Source organism: Salmo trutta, chromosome 38, assembly GCF_901001165.1.
Source record: "Salmo trutta chromosome 38, fSalTru1.1, whole genome shotgun sequence".
NCBI lineage: Eukaryota > Metazoa > Chordata > Actinopteri > Salmoniformes > Salmonidae > Salmo > Salmo trutta.
The window spans coordinates 17550785-17567290 of NC_042994.1; the positions used below are offsets into that span (position 1 = coordinate 17550785).

Here is a 16506-nt window from a genome sequence, read left to right on the forward strand (position 1 = left end):
CTGACCCACTGCCAAACCGGTCATGCTGGAGGATGTTGCAGGCAGCAGAACGTTCTCCACGGCGTCCCCAGACTCTGTCACGTCTGTCACATGTGCTCAGTGTGAACCTGCTTTCATCTGTGAAGAGCACAGGGCGCCAGTGGCGAATTTGCCAATCTTGGTGTTCTCTGGCAAATGCCAAACGTCCTGCACGGTGTTGGGCTATAAGCACAACCTCCACCTGTGGACGTCGGGCCCTCATACCACCCTCATGGAGTCTGTTTCTGACCGTTTGAGCAGACACATGCACATTTGTGGCCTGCTGGAGGTCATTTTGCAGGGCTCTGGCAGTGCTTCTCCTGCTCCTCCTTGCACAAAGGTGGAGGTAGCGGTCCTGCTGCTGGGTTGTTGCCCTCCTACGGCCTCCTCCACATCTCCTGATGTACTGGCCTGTCTCCTGGTAGTGCCTCCATGCTCTGGACACTACGCTGACAGACACAGCAAACCTTCTTGCCACAGCTCGCATTGATGTGCCATCCTGGATGAGCTGCACTACCTGAGCCACTTGTGTGGGTTGTAGACTCCGTCTCATGCTACCACTAGAGTGAAAGCACCGGCAGCATTCAAAAGTGACCAAAACATCAGCCAGGAAGCATAGGAACTGAGAAGTGGTCTGTGGTCCCCACCTGCAGAACCACTCCTTTATTGGGGGTATCTTGCTAATTGCCTATCATTTCCACCTGTTGTCTATTCCATTTGTACAACAGCATGTGAAATTTATTGTCAATCAGTGTTGCTTCCTAAGTGGACAGTTTGATTTCACAGAAGTGTGATTGACTTGGAGTTACATTGTGTTGTTTAAGTGTTCCCTTTATTTTTTTGAGCAGTGTATATGTGTATGTATTTTTTATTTGTATTTTTCATGCACTTTAAGATTATTCTTGTATAATGAAAAACGCTTTACAAATGTCATTCATTATAATAATAATAGTTATTATTATAATTCTTAATTATGGCCGATATCCAAAGATTCTACAATGAAACGTCACATTAAATAGAGCATGGAGCATTGTTGTTGCGTCCATCTCCAAATTAGCGTGCACCATAACATTTTTATAATCTCTATGGCGCACACCTTATCCCAAAAATGTTTGTGTCAGCTTTCACCTGAGGTTTGCTTAGAATTTGAAATGTGAATTCTAATAATTCTTATTCCATAGTTTTAGGCATATGTGATATTTTATTAAATTCAGCCCAAAATAAAAATGTTTTAGCACACAATGCCTGTTGTTTTCAACTGTACAGGCTTCCTTATTTTAATTTTGTCATTTAGGTTAGTATTGTGGAGTAACTACAATTTTGTTGATTCATCCTCAGTTTTCTCCTATCACAGCCATTGAACTATGTAACTATTTTAAAGAAACCTTTGACCTCATGGTGAAATCCCTTAGTGGTTTCCTTCCTCTCCGTCAACTGAGTTAGGAAGGATGCCTGTATCTTTATAGTGGCTGGGTGTATTGATACACCATCCAAACTGTAATAATAACTTCACCATGCTCAAAGGGAGTCTGCTTTTTTTTATCTACCAATGGTTCCCTTCTTTGTGAGGCATTGGAAAACCTCCCTGGTCTTTGTGGTTGAATCTGTGTTTGAAATTCACTGTTCGACTGAGGGATCTTAGAGATAATTGTATCTGTGGGGTGAAGAGATGATGTTGTAATTCAAAAATCAATCACACAGTGAGTCCATACAACTTACTATCTGACTTGTTAAGCAAATGTTTACTCCTGAAGATATTTAGGCTTTCTATAACAAAGGGGTTGAGTACTTATTGACTCAAGACATTCAAACTTTACATTTTGAATGTTTTTTATTTCTTTCAAAAACTCAATTCCACTTTGAAATTACAGGGTATTGTGTGTAGATCGGTGACACAGCATCAAAATGTAATCAATTGTAAATTGATTCAGGCTATAACACAACATTTGGAGAAGGTCAAGGGGTGTGAATTCTTTCTGAAGGCACTGTAAACAGCAACATGCACATTTGACAGATACAAATGCTTACATGGTATATACAAGATAAATGTATGTCACAAAAACGAAAAAAAATTAAGCGCCTTGCTATACAAGATGAACATAAGTCACACAAATAAATGTTCATTAAAAAGCCTACTGATGTCGGTACAAATCTGTTAGTAGCATTCTTGGTTTTAAGAGGTAAAGACCTGAGTCTGCGCCAAATAATCTGAGTTAAAGAATCGGACTAAATCAAATCAATCTTTATTAAAAGTTTAGTCCTATACTTTAACTTGGATTTTTGGTTGAGATGGAGACGTGAATCCAACATATCAATTATTCATTTGTAGACAGACTGGAATTAAAGCCGGACTAAGTCAGTGGCACCGATGGAACTATCCAAGCAGAAGATACATCTCCTTCAAATGTTGATATTTGGTTGCATTAACAACCAAACACAATGCAATGTCCAGTTTGACAATTGATATGTTGGATTTTACACTTAGATTCCAAGTACACAATACTTGAAACAATGTTGAGTCAACCAGTGGGAAGTGAAGGCCTGATTTAAAATTATAATAACTGCCATTATGAAAGCCACATCTTCCCCTCTTTGACTTTACTTATGTGACACTGATGTTTTATTGCATTTCAATATCACAAACGAAATAAACATGTTATTAGTCATTTGTTTCCTTGCACAAATCGGCCTTTCTTGCCACACCTGATAATGGCACATTAAATGGTGCTGGCCACTGTCTGATGGCTATGGATGGGTGAGAGGGGGATTAACGATAGCCTTGTTAACACCTTGGCTAACATGTGGTTTTCATAATCCAATCAAGATGATCCAATTACTATCTTATCAAGGTCTGTCACATTTACACATGCTATTAAAATGTGTGTGTGATCTGTCCACTGCGTCTGCATTGTGACCAGATCCCCTGGTCAGCAAGACAAAGGAGCTGATGGTGGACTACAGGAAACAGAAGGCCGAGCACACCTCCGTCTAGCGGGTCGAAAGCTTCAAGTTCCTCGGTGTCCACATCACTAAGGAATTATCATGGTCCACGCACACCAACACAGTCGTGAAGAAGACACGACAGCACCTCTTCCTCCTCAGGAGGCTGAAAATATTTGTCATTGGCCTGTCATGCCAAATAGTGTCCCACGGCTAAATAGTGTCCCCCTCTACGTCACAATGGGATTCGATGAGTTCTAACTTCTGTTGCTAGGACTGTTGCTAGAACTTGAGAAATTCTGACCGGATTACTTAATGAACCAAAGCGGATGCTATGCTGGATGCTTGGCTCTATTTTACCTCGTAGTGGTCGTGACGGAAGGAGGACGCTGGCAGTTCTAGTTCACCTCAGAAACGCTGGATCAGTCCGCGCAAAATAGTTACCACAGAATTGCTCTCCAAGGACGTTGTTTTTGACGGTGACAACCTGCTGACCACCTGCTGCTTCCGAGGACCGAAAAGACTGGAAAGAGAACACTATTTCTTTACCACATAAAGTTAAAATCGGAAGTTTACATACACTTAGGTTGGAGTCATTAAAACTCGTTTTTCAACCACTCCATAAGTTTCTTGTTAAAAAACTATACTTTTGGCAAGTCGGTTAGGACATCTACTTTGTGCATGACACAAGTACTTTTTCCAACAATTGTTTACAGACAGATGATTTAACTCAGAATTGTAAGGGCTGTCGTCTGAAGAAGACCAAGGTGCAGCGGAGTTAGTGTTCATCTTGACATTTAATTCAAACAAAGAGAACACTATACAAAAAATAGGAAAACCGACAGCCAAACAGTACTGATAGGAAACACACTGAATATAAATAATTACCAACAAAACCCAAAGGAAAAACATGCTCCTTATGTGTGACTCCCAATCAGCAACAACGAGCTTCAGCTGTGCCTAATTGGGAGCCACACACACACGGCCCAAAACAAAGAAATACAAAAACATAGAAAAAGGAACATAGAACGCCCACCCAATGTAACACCCTGGCCTAACCAAAATAAAGAACAAAAACCCCTCTCTATGGCCAGGGCGTTACAAGAATTCACTGTATCACAATTCCAGTGGGTCAGAAGTTTACATACAATAAGTTGACTGTGCCTTTTCAACAGCTTTGAACATTCCAGAAAAGGATGTCATGGCTTTAGAAGCTTCTGATAGGCTATGTGACACAATTTGAGTCAATTGGAGGTGTACCTGTGGATGTATTTCAAGGCCTACATTCAAACTCAGTGACTCTTTGCTTGACATCATGGGAAAATCAAAAGAAATCAGACAAGACAAAAATTGTAGACCTCCACAAGTCAGGTTCATCCTTGGGAGCAATTTCCAAATGCCTGAAGATACCACGTTCATCTGTACAAACAATAGTACGCAAGTATAAACACCATGGGACCACGCAGCCGTCATACCGCTCAGGAAGGAGACACGTTCTTTCTCCTAGAGATGAACGTACTTTGGTGTGAAAAGTGCAAATAAATTCCAGAACAACAGCAAAGGACCTTGTGAAGATGCTGAAGGAAACAGGTACAAAATTGTCTATATCCACAGTAAAACGAGCCCAATATTGACATAACATGAAATGCCGCTCAGCAAGGAAGAAGCCACTGCTCCAAAACCGCCATAAAAAAGCCAGACTTTTGCTTTCGCTGTAAAGCCTTTTTGAAATCGGACAATGTGGTTAGATTAACGAGAGTCTTGTCTTTAAAATGGTGTAAAATAGTCATATGTTTGAGAAATTGAAGTTATAGCATTTTTGAGGTATTTGTATTTCGCGCCACGAGATTCCAAGTTGCCCAGGGAGGTTAACTTGGATCAAACATTTCGGGAAAACCTTCCATAAGCTTCCCACAATAAGTTGGGTGAATTTTGGTCCATTCTTCCTGACAGAGCTGGTGTAACTGAGTCAGGTTTGTAGGCCTCCTTGCTCACACACACTTTTTTGCTGCAGGAGGGACTGGTGCACTTCACAGAATTTTGAGTGTTTCCCACCCAAAATTGATTCTGTTATTATTTATTTAAGGCGGTTGGTGCTGCTGGCCTGTTGCCGTATTCTACTGCAGACAAATTGAGGATTGAAGTCAGGGGTGGTGCATCTGCTACAGACGAAAGTTGGACACTGATGTGGTTTTCCGACAACAATTCTCGGTGCAACATGGTAGTGTTGCCATTGTTCATAAAGTTTTTCTTTATATTGTCAAAAATTAACATGTCTACAAACGCCATATCACACACTCAAATTGTAAATATACTGTATGTGTGTACATGGTACTATCAATTGTGGAGAGAGAGCCTCAAATATCACATTCATTTGTACATATCCACTGTATACATATGAATCGAGGCAAAGTTGCTTCTTCTGTTTAGACACGTGTTTGGTCCCGTTCGCGTGGGTCAAACCAAAACAAAGCAGGAGACAGCTGCAAGTTGTGGCTGGTGAGGAGCAACTGCAGAAAATGTAAGTAGACTGTAGTTGGAACTTCATGGCCTTTGATCACATGGCTGTTTTAATGTTCATGCAGTCAACATGTAGGCGAAAGTGTTAAAATGTTTATCCCCATAATGCACCAATTTTGAGAAGCAGGCCACTCAAACGCCCCCAGTGCCGAGGAGAGATTTCTTCATGGATCTTTCTGGAGAGGTGACTATAGAGGTCCCTCCATAAATTACTTAACTCTGAGTGGTTTTTATTGATATGAGAGCAAGAATCAGTTTGGTAAAGGCAAAAGCATTTACAAGCTTTAAGAAACGATTTTATATAACATTTTCCAGCATATGCTATCTAGGAGGCAGATAGCAATAACTATCTGCACAAAACATTTGTCTGCAATACTTTTGTGAGTAGGCTAAGCATTGCAGCTCATATAGAGCTTCATCAAAAAAAAATTGGTGCAGGAGATTTGACCTCAATCATAAGAGTTACAGATGCAGGTAAGGGGATGGGAGGACATAAAATCAGAGGTCCACATTTTTTATCCAAATCACATGGTTTACTTAAGAAAACTTGATAAGAAAATACAATTCGTTGTAATTAACAAAAACACAAAACCAATAGTTTTAACAATGGTATGGATTACAAAATACATGCCAGCATACTGAAAGATCTAGTTTGTGAATGATCATTCCAATATCTGATACTTACAGAAGCTGACACAGATTATAAGGCATTAAATGGTGGGTTACACATTGTTGAAAAACTACTCATCTGATGAATTACTAAAATGAAGGTGTATTATTACAGAATAACATCTTTAGCTGTCTGACAGAACTAGAGCCCTCTTGTGGAGACTGTGGGTAGTTCACCCTCTCTCGCTGCTCCTCACGCGCACTCCAAGGCGGTAGGGCTTTAGAGACTGTGTCCCACCAAAGATGAGGCTGAAATCTGGGACACCTCCATCCTCAGGCCAGACGAATCGGAAACGCCGAAGCAATGTCACTAGAACCAGGAAGAGCTCCATACGTGCTAACCCCTCCCCCAGACACACACGAGGTCCTGGGGAACACACACACGGCTATCAATGAGAACAACACTTCACTCATACCTTTATATGCATGCAGCCTGGCATTTTATGTCAACATATTATACTGTCTTAGTATCATTTATAAGCTATAGATATTGACGCTTTAACAAAAAGGCACCTGCAGAGAATGGCAGAAAGGTTTCACAAACTCTCCGACCTCGTTGAGGAAATTCTCAGGGTTGAACTCGTGAGGGAATTTCCACTGGCCCTCTTCATGCAGCACTGAAGACAGGTTAGGAATCACCATCATGCCCTAGAACAGACGGGGGAGAGATGGATTAAGGGTGAGAAGGAGAGGCGGAGAGGTACACTAAAGGCTGAGACAGCACCAATCATGTAGCCCAGGAGACCTTTATAGTTCTAAGGTCAACAACAGGCAGGATATCAGTCGTCATGGTAATGCTCACCTGGGGCAGCTGGTAGCTGTGTAGTTGTGTGTCGCTGCAGGTAGTATGGAACACGCTAAGAGGAACGGTGTCACTCATGCGCTGTGCCTCATGGATCGTGGCTTGAACATACGGCATGGCATGTCTGTCCTCAAACGAAGCGTCTGCACGTCCCTCAAGAACCTCGGCAATCTCTCGGTGACAGCGATCTGGGACAAACACACACTCTTTGGCCGGGTTTCAATCCAATCAATTTTTGCAGAATGTTTCATATTTAAAGCTAATTTCCTATTTAGCCGACATATACATCGTTTACCGTGAATGCGGAACCATTGTCTACAAGCGCCATTGAACTGAATGAAATGTCTGCCAGTGTGTGTGTTGTGTGTGTATTTGCTCACCCTGTACATGCTGGTTGGTCATCAGGTGTAGCATGGCAGAGCGGAGGGTGTTGGAAGTCGTGTCTGTCCCAGCCATGAACAGATCAAGTAGTAGAGACACCATCTGAGTGTCATTAAATGTGGAGCTTTCCTCAGCTGTCTGAAACACACACAAACACATACACGCACGCAGACACCAAAGGCATCTACATTAAATTCTGCATTCCACCCTGCTCCATCCTGTAAAGTACTTCCTCCTCTTCCACCAGCCCAATGAAAATGTTTGCCCTGTTCACGGAAGTCATTCCAAAGACTCTACAAATGGGACCCGATGCCTCTCTGATTGGCAAATGGATTCAGGGTAAAGTCCTGCGACAGACTAGTGTCCTTTCCAGGGGTGTACTTCTACATCAAGCTTCTTAATGCTACAGAAACAGGAGATAGGCTCCTGCCCTATGGACCATTCAGGCTTACTTGTACAAGGCTACTTACTTTATATCTTATCTCCTTTATTTTACTTCTAGAACCATAGTTCTATTGTTCTCCTACCTTGTCAATCTGGTCCAGGTAGCAGTCAAGGAGGTCTCTGGGCTCTCCTGCGACCCTTGAATTTTTGTGCTTGGTCACAACCTTCTTGATATGTTCTTTAATTTGATCAAATTTGTGGAAAACGTTCCTGAAGGGCAAAGGGAGGGGCCTCAAGACCGGTATGATTTCATAGAGCTACAATAGATTGGAGGAAATGGAGGTAAAACAGAGGGGAATGTGGATCAGTGTGTCATGTCTAGCACAGAGAGGTCAGTGATGATCATGTAACTCTTATAAAAAAAAAGGTTCCATCTAGAATCTAAAAGGATTATTTGGCTGTCCCCATTGGAGAACACTTTGAAGAACACCTTTGAAGAACACTTTTGGGATCAGTGTAGAACCCTTTCCACAGAAGGTTTTACCTGGAACCCAAAAGGGTTCTACCTGGGGACAGCCGAAGAACCATTTTGGAACCCTTTTTTAGTAAGCATGGAGTGGTATAGGGCTTAGACTGTACCATGGCCCAAGGTCCGAGAGCTTCCTTGAGAAACTCATCTAACCTCTGGATGAGGGTGAGGATGACTGGGTCGTCATATTCAAACCTCTCTCCAAAAATCAGTGAGCAGATGATGTTAGACGCAGCCAGATGGAACAGGTGCTGAGGATCCATCGAACTGCCTACCAGGGCACAGCAACGATCACCACACGAGGCAATACATACGGACAAGGTAAGAACAGCGATCACAGAGCTACTGAATTGAACACACTGACAGGATAGATAAAGTAACAATCCCCACAGTCTTTATACCTTATGTTAAAACAAGTATAGTAAATATAGTCATACTGGGAGTATTACTGACAGTATCTTATTTCTATTAAGTTTGTGTGGTTTATGGAAGTTTGTTATAACAACATGGGGTTAATAGTGTAAGGGTTTGATATAGTATTTGGAGGAGCTTTGGGGTGGATACTAAGCGCTGATAATGACATGAATATGTACAGTGATGACTGTGATTACTAGGACGTTGTGTGTGTGTGAGACTGTACCAGCACTGCTCTCCAGCTCAGTGCAGATGTGGGACACCTCCTCCAGGATGCGCTCTTCCATGGAGCGTTTGCCCAGACCAAAGTTTCTCAGCGTGGTCAGAGCAAAGCGCCGGTGGTCCCTCCAGCTGGAGCCATAATTGGCCATGATGATCCCTGATCGGCACACACATACAAACACACACGGAGCGTGTCACGTCCTGACCCTAGTAAGATGTCATTTTCTATAGTAGAGTAGGTCAGGGCGTGACAGGGGGTGTTTTGTGTTTTTTTTCTGTTTTCTATTTCTATGTTTAAGTTCTAGTTTTTCTATTTCTATGTTTTTTGGGGGTTGATCTCCAATTGGAGGCAGCTGGTCCTCGTTGCCTCTGATTGGAGATCATATTTAAGTAGGGGTTTTCCTTCCTGGGTTTTTGTGGGTAGTTGTTTTCCGTTTTGTTAGTTTACCTGACGGAACTGTTGGCTGTCGTTTTGTTGTTTTTGTTCAAGTGTTTTCATTAAAGTAAAATATCAGCACTCTACATGCTGTGCCTTGGTCCCCTTTATACCACCCATGTTACAGAACTACCCACAATGATTGGATCAAGCGGCGTGCCCAGGCAGAATTGGACACCTGGTCACACAAGGAGTGGACGGAGCGGAGAAACTGGACTTGGGGCCAGGTAATCAAGCGATATCGGAGCCTACCTGGGAAGAACGAGAGGTATCCCCAAAACCTTTTTGGGGGGGGCACTCGGGTAGTTTGGTTGGGCCAGGGGTGAGGCCTGAGTCAACTCCCCGTGCTTATTGTGGTGAGCATGTGCCTGTATCTCGCACTCTCTCTCCAGTGCGCCTCCATAGCCCAGTACGTCCTGTGCCTGTTCTTCGCACTCTCCCTCCAGTTCGCATCCATAGCCCAGTATGGCTGGTGCCTGCTTTGAGCACTCGGTCGTCAGTGCGTCTCCCCAGTCCGGTGAGACCGGTTCCAGCTCCACGTACAAAGCCTCCAGTGATAATCGATGGTCCGACGCCTGTAGAGATGATCCATGGCACTAAGCCTCTAGTGATGATCCATGGCCCGGAGCCTGTAGGGATGTTCCATGGCACGAAGCCTGCAGAGGTAATCCATGGCCCGGAACCTGTAGAGATAATCCTTGGCAAAAAGCCTGGAGGGATTATAAATGGTCCGGAGCCTGTAGGGATAAACCATGGCATGACACCTGAAGGAATAATCCATGGCCCGGCACCTGTAGAGATAATCCATGGTAAGAAGCCTCCAGTGATGATCCAGGGCACGGAACCTGTAGAGATGATCCATGGCATGGAGCCAGCAGCAACGGTCACTAGTCCTGAACCTATTATGACGCCTCCCAGTCCGGAGCCTCCGGCGACGCTTCTCCGTCCAGAGGCTCATGCGACGCTCCCCAGTCCGGAGCCTGCAGCGACGCTCCCCAGTCCGGAGCCTCCAGCGACGCTCCCCAGTCCGGAGCCTGCAGCGACGCTCCCCAGTCCGGAGCCTGCAGCGACGCTCCCCAGTCCGGAGCCTGCAGCGACGCTCCCCAGTCCGGAGCCTGCAGCGACGCTCCCCAGTCCGGAGCCTGCAGCGACGGTCCGCAGCCCGGGGCCTCCAGCGACGGTCCGCAGCTCAGAGTCTTCAGCGGCGGCCCGCAGCCCAGAGTCTTCAGCGGCGGCCCGCAGCCCAGATCCTCGGCTGTCGTTTTGTTGTTTTTGTTCAACTGTTTTCATTAAAGTAAAATATGAGCACTCTACATGCTGCGCCTTGGTCCCCTTTATACGACCCGTGTTACAGAGCGTAAGTGGGTCGGACTCACGGTCTCATGTCTGCTACTTTAAAATCAGTGTCACACTCAGCCTAAGGGGTGATTTCCTATTGGGCTAATTCTTAAGACGTTGGTTTCTCCTGTGGGAGACCAGGGCTCAGATACCGCCGGTGGCACATACACACAGTGCCCTTATTATAACACATATTATAAAAGGGGTCAAGAACGTACTACCTTTGCCTTTGAAGATGTGGCTGGCCATCATATGGGTTGGTCGTCCAGCATATTCCGCTGCGCGTGTCACCAGTGCCTCACGAACCACCTCCAGGCCATTCAGAACCACTGCAGGCCGTGAGCCGATGTACAGACTGAACACGTTACCATAGCGCCTCTTCAGCTGAAGCACAGAAGGAGAGGGACAGGGGGAGTATTTATTGTGAGAATATAATGTGGAACTTTTCTTTTGAAATGTTATTCAAGCACGCAAGGGTTGATGGATAAGCTTTCAGTCTTGCGTTTTAGAGTGGTTACAGGAGTAATTCTTGGCTGACTACTATTATTTTTCCCTTTACAAGTTGTGTAGCACTCTGATATTAAACATTGAGCCCCTGGTTTTCGTATGTGTAATACCAAATAGCTCAACCTTATTCAGAACATATCTATACAGTGTTGTTAGTGTGTAATTACACAATTTCTACCCAGGATAATAAAGTTTTTCCCTTTTTTTTAAATTCAATATTTTTTCCTTGTTTATAAATCCCATAGAATGTTACAGATTAGAAATAACAGAAAGCATGGTTTCTATCCACAATTTTCACTAACTATTTTACTAGGTAAGTCAGTTAAGAACAAATTCTTATTTACAACGACGGCCTACCCCAGATGACACTGGGCCAATTGTGCGCCACCCTAAAGAACTCCCAATCAGAATGGATGTGATGTAGCCTGGATTCGAACCAGGAACTGCAGTGACACCTCTTGCACTGAGATGCAGTGCCTTAGACCGCTGCGCCACTTATTATTTCTGTTTCTTGTCAAATTAATGAATCATTGTCTTTTGTTGAAATTGTGTTATGACATTCCAACCTTGTTGAGCATTTTTTTGTCCAATTGTGGCATGAATCAACTATTGTATCCGTTGTCCTAAAACTAGCCTACATCACACTTAATACCCATTCAGTCAGACTGGTCTCATAGACTAGACGTAACATAGTAAATGTAGATCCGGGACTATCAAATGAGTATGATATGTTACCTCTGGTATGGTTACATAAGACAGATGGTTACTTAAGGCAGTGGTTCCAAAACTTGTTTTATTTTTAAGAACCCTGTCCAGATTTAAATTTACATTTACATTTTTTGTCACTCAAATATCACATGAATACACATTAGACATGGGAAACTGTATAGAATTGCAAGAAATATAGCTATAAAACGGCAAAATTTTCTTTGCACCCCATGACAAAATGTGTAGAATTGCAGGAAATAAGCTTTAAACCTGCAAAATCCTGTCCACCAACAAGAGGGGTGTGAACAGTTTTTTGTCATGAACAGTGCTGTGCCAAATATAAATAGACGTGGTGCGTGCGCGCAGGGAGTGCCCAGCAAATTCATAACATATTGTTCATTTTTGCAAATTCATAACATATAATCCAAATTATAATTCGTAACATATCATAACGAAATGGGTGATGGACATCCATAATACACACCATACGAAACGTAACATATCATACATACTAAATGGAGTGACTCGGATTTATTATACAGAATAATAGGAATCCGTTGACCTATATTACGAGTTGCTTGAAGAAAGCTTTATCCAAAATATTAGCGTCACAAAAAATAGTTATTTCCAGCAGCGTTATCGTAGCAGGTCTCGAGAGTAGGTCCAGCGACAGTTGGTCTAACTCTAGCCTACAAAGTATAGCCCACTTTACCCTTTCCAGGTCTTTGAGGGGGTTGGCAGGATCCAGCTGTAGCAGATTGCCGAGGATGGGCAGGGGACGGGGTCCTGGTGGGAAGTTTTTAGGTCGGCGGACCCTGATGAAGAAAAATAGAAGGAGGATAAAGAGCCACAGCAACACTACCGACCCAAGCATCGCGACTGGGCTTCAGGAATTGTGTAGGCTACATCACGATTTAATGCTGGCTGATTTAAAGACGCCGGTTGCCACCCACACAAATTGTGGACTTTGTTTTGAACACTAGTCAACAAGGGTTTATGAGAGGGATATTTGCAGACTCTAAGTTCACAGATCTATGGCAACAGTTAATGTGGGAGGTAACCTGTCTGCCTATGGGAGACTAGTAGGTTTACAGCCTTGATTCAGGACTTGATATTTTTAGTTTGATTTGGTATTGGAACTGGGGGTTTATTTGCCACCCAATACGAGGTAAAGACAGTTTCAAACTGTATATTCGACGATATTCACGCTTTCAAACCTCAACAGCTTTCAAACCACTTGAGCCACAGGCTCCAAATAAGTGTCATGATGTTGGAAAAATTGCACACAACATTGCACAGGTCTTATTTTCACAATTTGGACATGAATTCGCTTTCCAAAGCTAATAAACGTGGAAATGTGAGCAGCATTTTGTATTCCTAGTTGAATTAGTTATGGAGCGTAAACAAAGTACAAACTTTTTATACATTCGAATGTCAATAGCTCCTTGGTCATGTTACCTACTTGACTCAAACAAGGTTCAGAATGTCCACTGACTACCCTTCTATATTGCACACCTTTAGTTTGTCAATTTTCATGTCACATGTTTTTACACACATTTTTCAAAATGTAAAATTTAAATTGTTTGAAGTCATGACCAAGGAGCTATTGAAATGTGACATTTTGAAAAATTCATGAAAAATCTTGTGAGATGAAACTGGACAAACTAAAGGTTTTGCAATGTGTAGGCCCACTGATTGGACATTCTGAACCTTGTTTGATGTCAGTAGGTCACATGACTAAGGACCTATTGACATTTTTAAGTTTGTAAAATTAATATAAAAACGTGTGACATGAAAATGGACAAACTAAGGGGTGTGTAATATAGAAGGGTAGTCAGTGGACATTCTGAACCTTGTTTGAATTCAGTAGGTCACTTGACCAATGAGCTATTGAAATTTTACATTTTGAAAAATTCATGTGAAATCTTGCGAGATGAAAATGGACAAACTAATGGGGGTGCAATACAGAAGGGTAGTCAGTGGACATTCTAAACCTTGTTTGAAGTCAGTAGGCCACATGACCAAGGAGCTATTGAAATGTTATATTTTTAAAATTCATGTAAAATCTTGTGAGATGAAAATGGACAAACTAAAGAGTGTGCAATGTGTAGGCCCACTGAGTGGACATTCTGAACCTTGTTTAAAGTCAGTAGGTCACATGACCAAGGAGCTATTGACATTTGAAATATTGAAAAATTCATGTAAATATGTGTGAGATGAAAATGTGCAAACTAAAGGATGTGCAATATAGAAGGATAGTCAGTGGACATTCTGAACCTTGTTTGAATTCAGTAGGTCACATGGCCAATGAGCTATTTAAATTTTACATTTTGAAAAATTCATGTGAAATCTTGCGAGATCAAAATTTACAAACTAAGGGGTGCGCAATGTGTAGGCCCACTGAGTGGACATTCTGAACCTTGTTTGAAGTCAGTAGGTCACATGACTAAGGAGCTATTGGAATTTTTAAGTTAGAAAAATTCATGTAAAAACATGTGACATGAAAATGGACAAACTAAGGGGTGTGCAATACAGAAGGGTAGTCAGTGAACATTCTAAACCTTGTTTGAAGTCAGTAGGTCACATGACCAATGAGCTATTGAAATTCAAAATGTTAATAAATAATTTAAAATACTGCAAGATGTAAATCAACAAAAAAAAGTCTGTAATGCGTGTCTATGCCATCGAGTTAGCTACAACAAGTTTTAAAGTTTTAGGAGTAATGATTAAAGAGCTGTTGAAATGTGAAAATGTTGATTTGTCACTATGTTGACGGTTCCTAACTGCTTTTGGTGGACATAAGGAAAACTAACGGGCGAATATCTGTTGAATATCCAACCTGAAACTGGTTTTACCTCGGTTCACAGAATGTATTGTGAAGTTTCAATGCGCAATACTTTGGAAATGGATGCAACAACAATATTCCATGCTCTAATTTATTATGACATTTCTTTCCAGAATATTTTGATATTCGCCAAAATTAAGAATTCTAACAATTACCAAGACAAGAGCTTTTTTTGCAAAGATTCAAACACAAATAGAAGATTTATCCAAACCTTTCAACAAAGGTATTTGGTAGTAGAAAGAGGAGGAAGGGAAGTGTCACGGTTGTCGTCGGGAATGGAGGACCAAAACGCAGCAGGAATGTGGATGCTCATCTTGTATATTTATTTACATAACAAGAACACCAAAAACAACAAAACGAAACGAACTCACAAACAACAAAACAGTCTTGTCAGGCTCACACTCAGCAAAACAAGAAACAATCTCCCACAAACACTAAACCAAACACATACCCATATATAGGACTCTCAATCAGAGGCAACGAGAAAGCACCTGCCTCCAATTGAGAGTCCAACCCCCCATTAACCTAAACATAGAAATACAACCCACTAGACTAAACATAGAAATACATAAACAAGGATCAGTGCCCAAAAACCCCGGAATACATAAATCAAATACCCTTCTACAAAAAACACCACCCCGAACCACATGAAACAAATTCCCTCTGCCACGTCCTGACCAAACTACAATAACAAATAACCCTTATACTGGTCAGGATGTGACAGTACCCCCCCCACCTAAAGGTGCAGACCCCGGATGCACCTCATAAATAAACAAAACCCAAAACAACAACAAAAAAATCCCTCTAAACTAAAGGGAGGGAAGGGAGGGTGGCTGCCGTCACCGACGGCACTTGTGCTACACCCCCCCTCCCCAACCCACCTATACAGGTGGTGGTTCAGGCTCCGGCCTACTGTCCTCCAGAATGCAGACAGACTTAATCCGTTTCAGGCCGTAGGCAGACTCCCCTCGTTCCGGATCGTAGGCAGACCTCTTCCATTCCACACTGTCCGCAGACTCATTTGAAACACAGTTACTTATATTTATTTCTGGATCATTAATAGACTTACTCAGTTCCGGGTTGCTGCTAGACTCCTTTGGTTCCGGGTCATAGGCAGACTCACCCGGTTCTGGGTCACAGGCAGACCCCTTCGGTTCCGAGTCACAGGCAGACCCCTTCGGTTCCAGGTCATAGTCAGACCCCCTCGGTTCCGGGTCACAGGCAGACTCCCTCGGTTTCGGGTCACAGGCAGACCCCCTCGGTTCCGGGTCACAGGCAGACCCCCTCGGTTCCGGGTCACAGGCAGACCCCCTCGGTTCCGGGTCACAGGCAGACCCCCTCAGTTCCGGGCAGGCGGGCCACTCTGGCAGATCCGGCGCGGCGGGCCACTCTGGCAGATCCGGCGCGGCGGGCCACTCTGGCAGATCCGGCGCGGCGGGCCACTCTGGCAGCTCCGGGCAGACGGGCCGCTCTGGCAGCTCCGGGCAGAAGGGCCGCTCTGGCAGCTCCGGGCAGACGGGCCGCTCTGGCAGCTCCGGGCAGACGGGCCGCTCTGGCAGCTCCGGCGCGGCGGGCCGCTCTGGCAGATCCGGCGCGGCGGGCCGCTCTGGCAGATCCGGCGAGGCGGGCCGCTCTGGCAGATCCGGCGCGGCGGGCCGCTCTGGCGACTCCTGACCGGCGGGAGGCTCTGGCGACTCCTGACCGGCGGGAGGCTCTGGCGACTCCTGACCGGCGGGAGGCTCTGGCGACTCCTGACCGGCGGGCGGCTCTGGCGACTCCTGACTGGCGGGCGG

At 43.9% G+C, this 16506-nt stretch overlaps 1 pseudogene; it reads right to left on the minus strand.

Annotated features, from left to right (window-relative positions):
- Window positions 1–5953: 5953 nt before the first annotated feature.
- On the minus strand, window positions 5954–12883 carry LOC115178647 (cytochrome P450 2B4-like; annotated as a pseudogene).
- Window positions 12884–16506: the final 3623 nt, after the last annotated feature.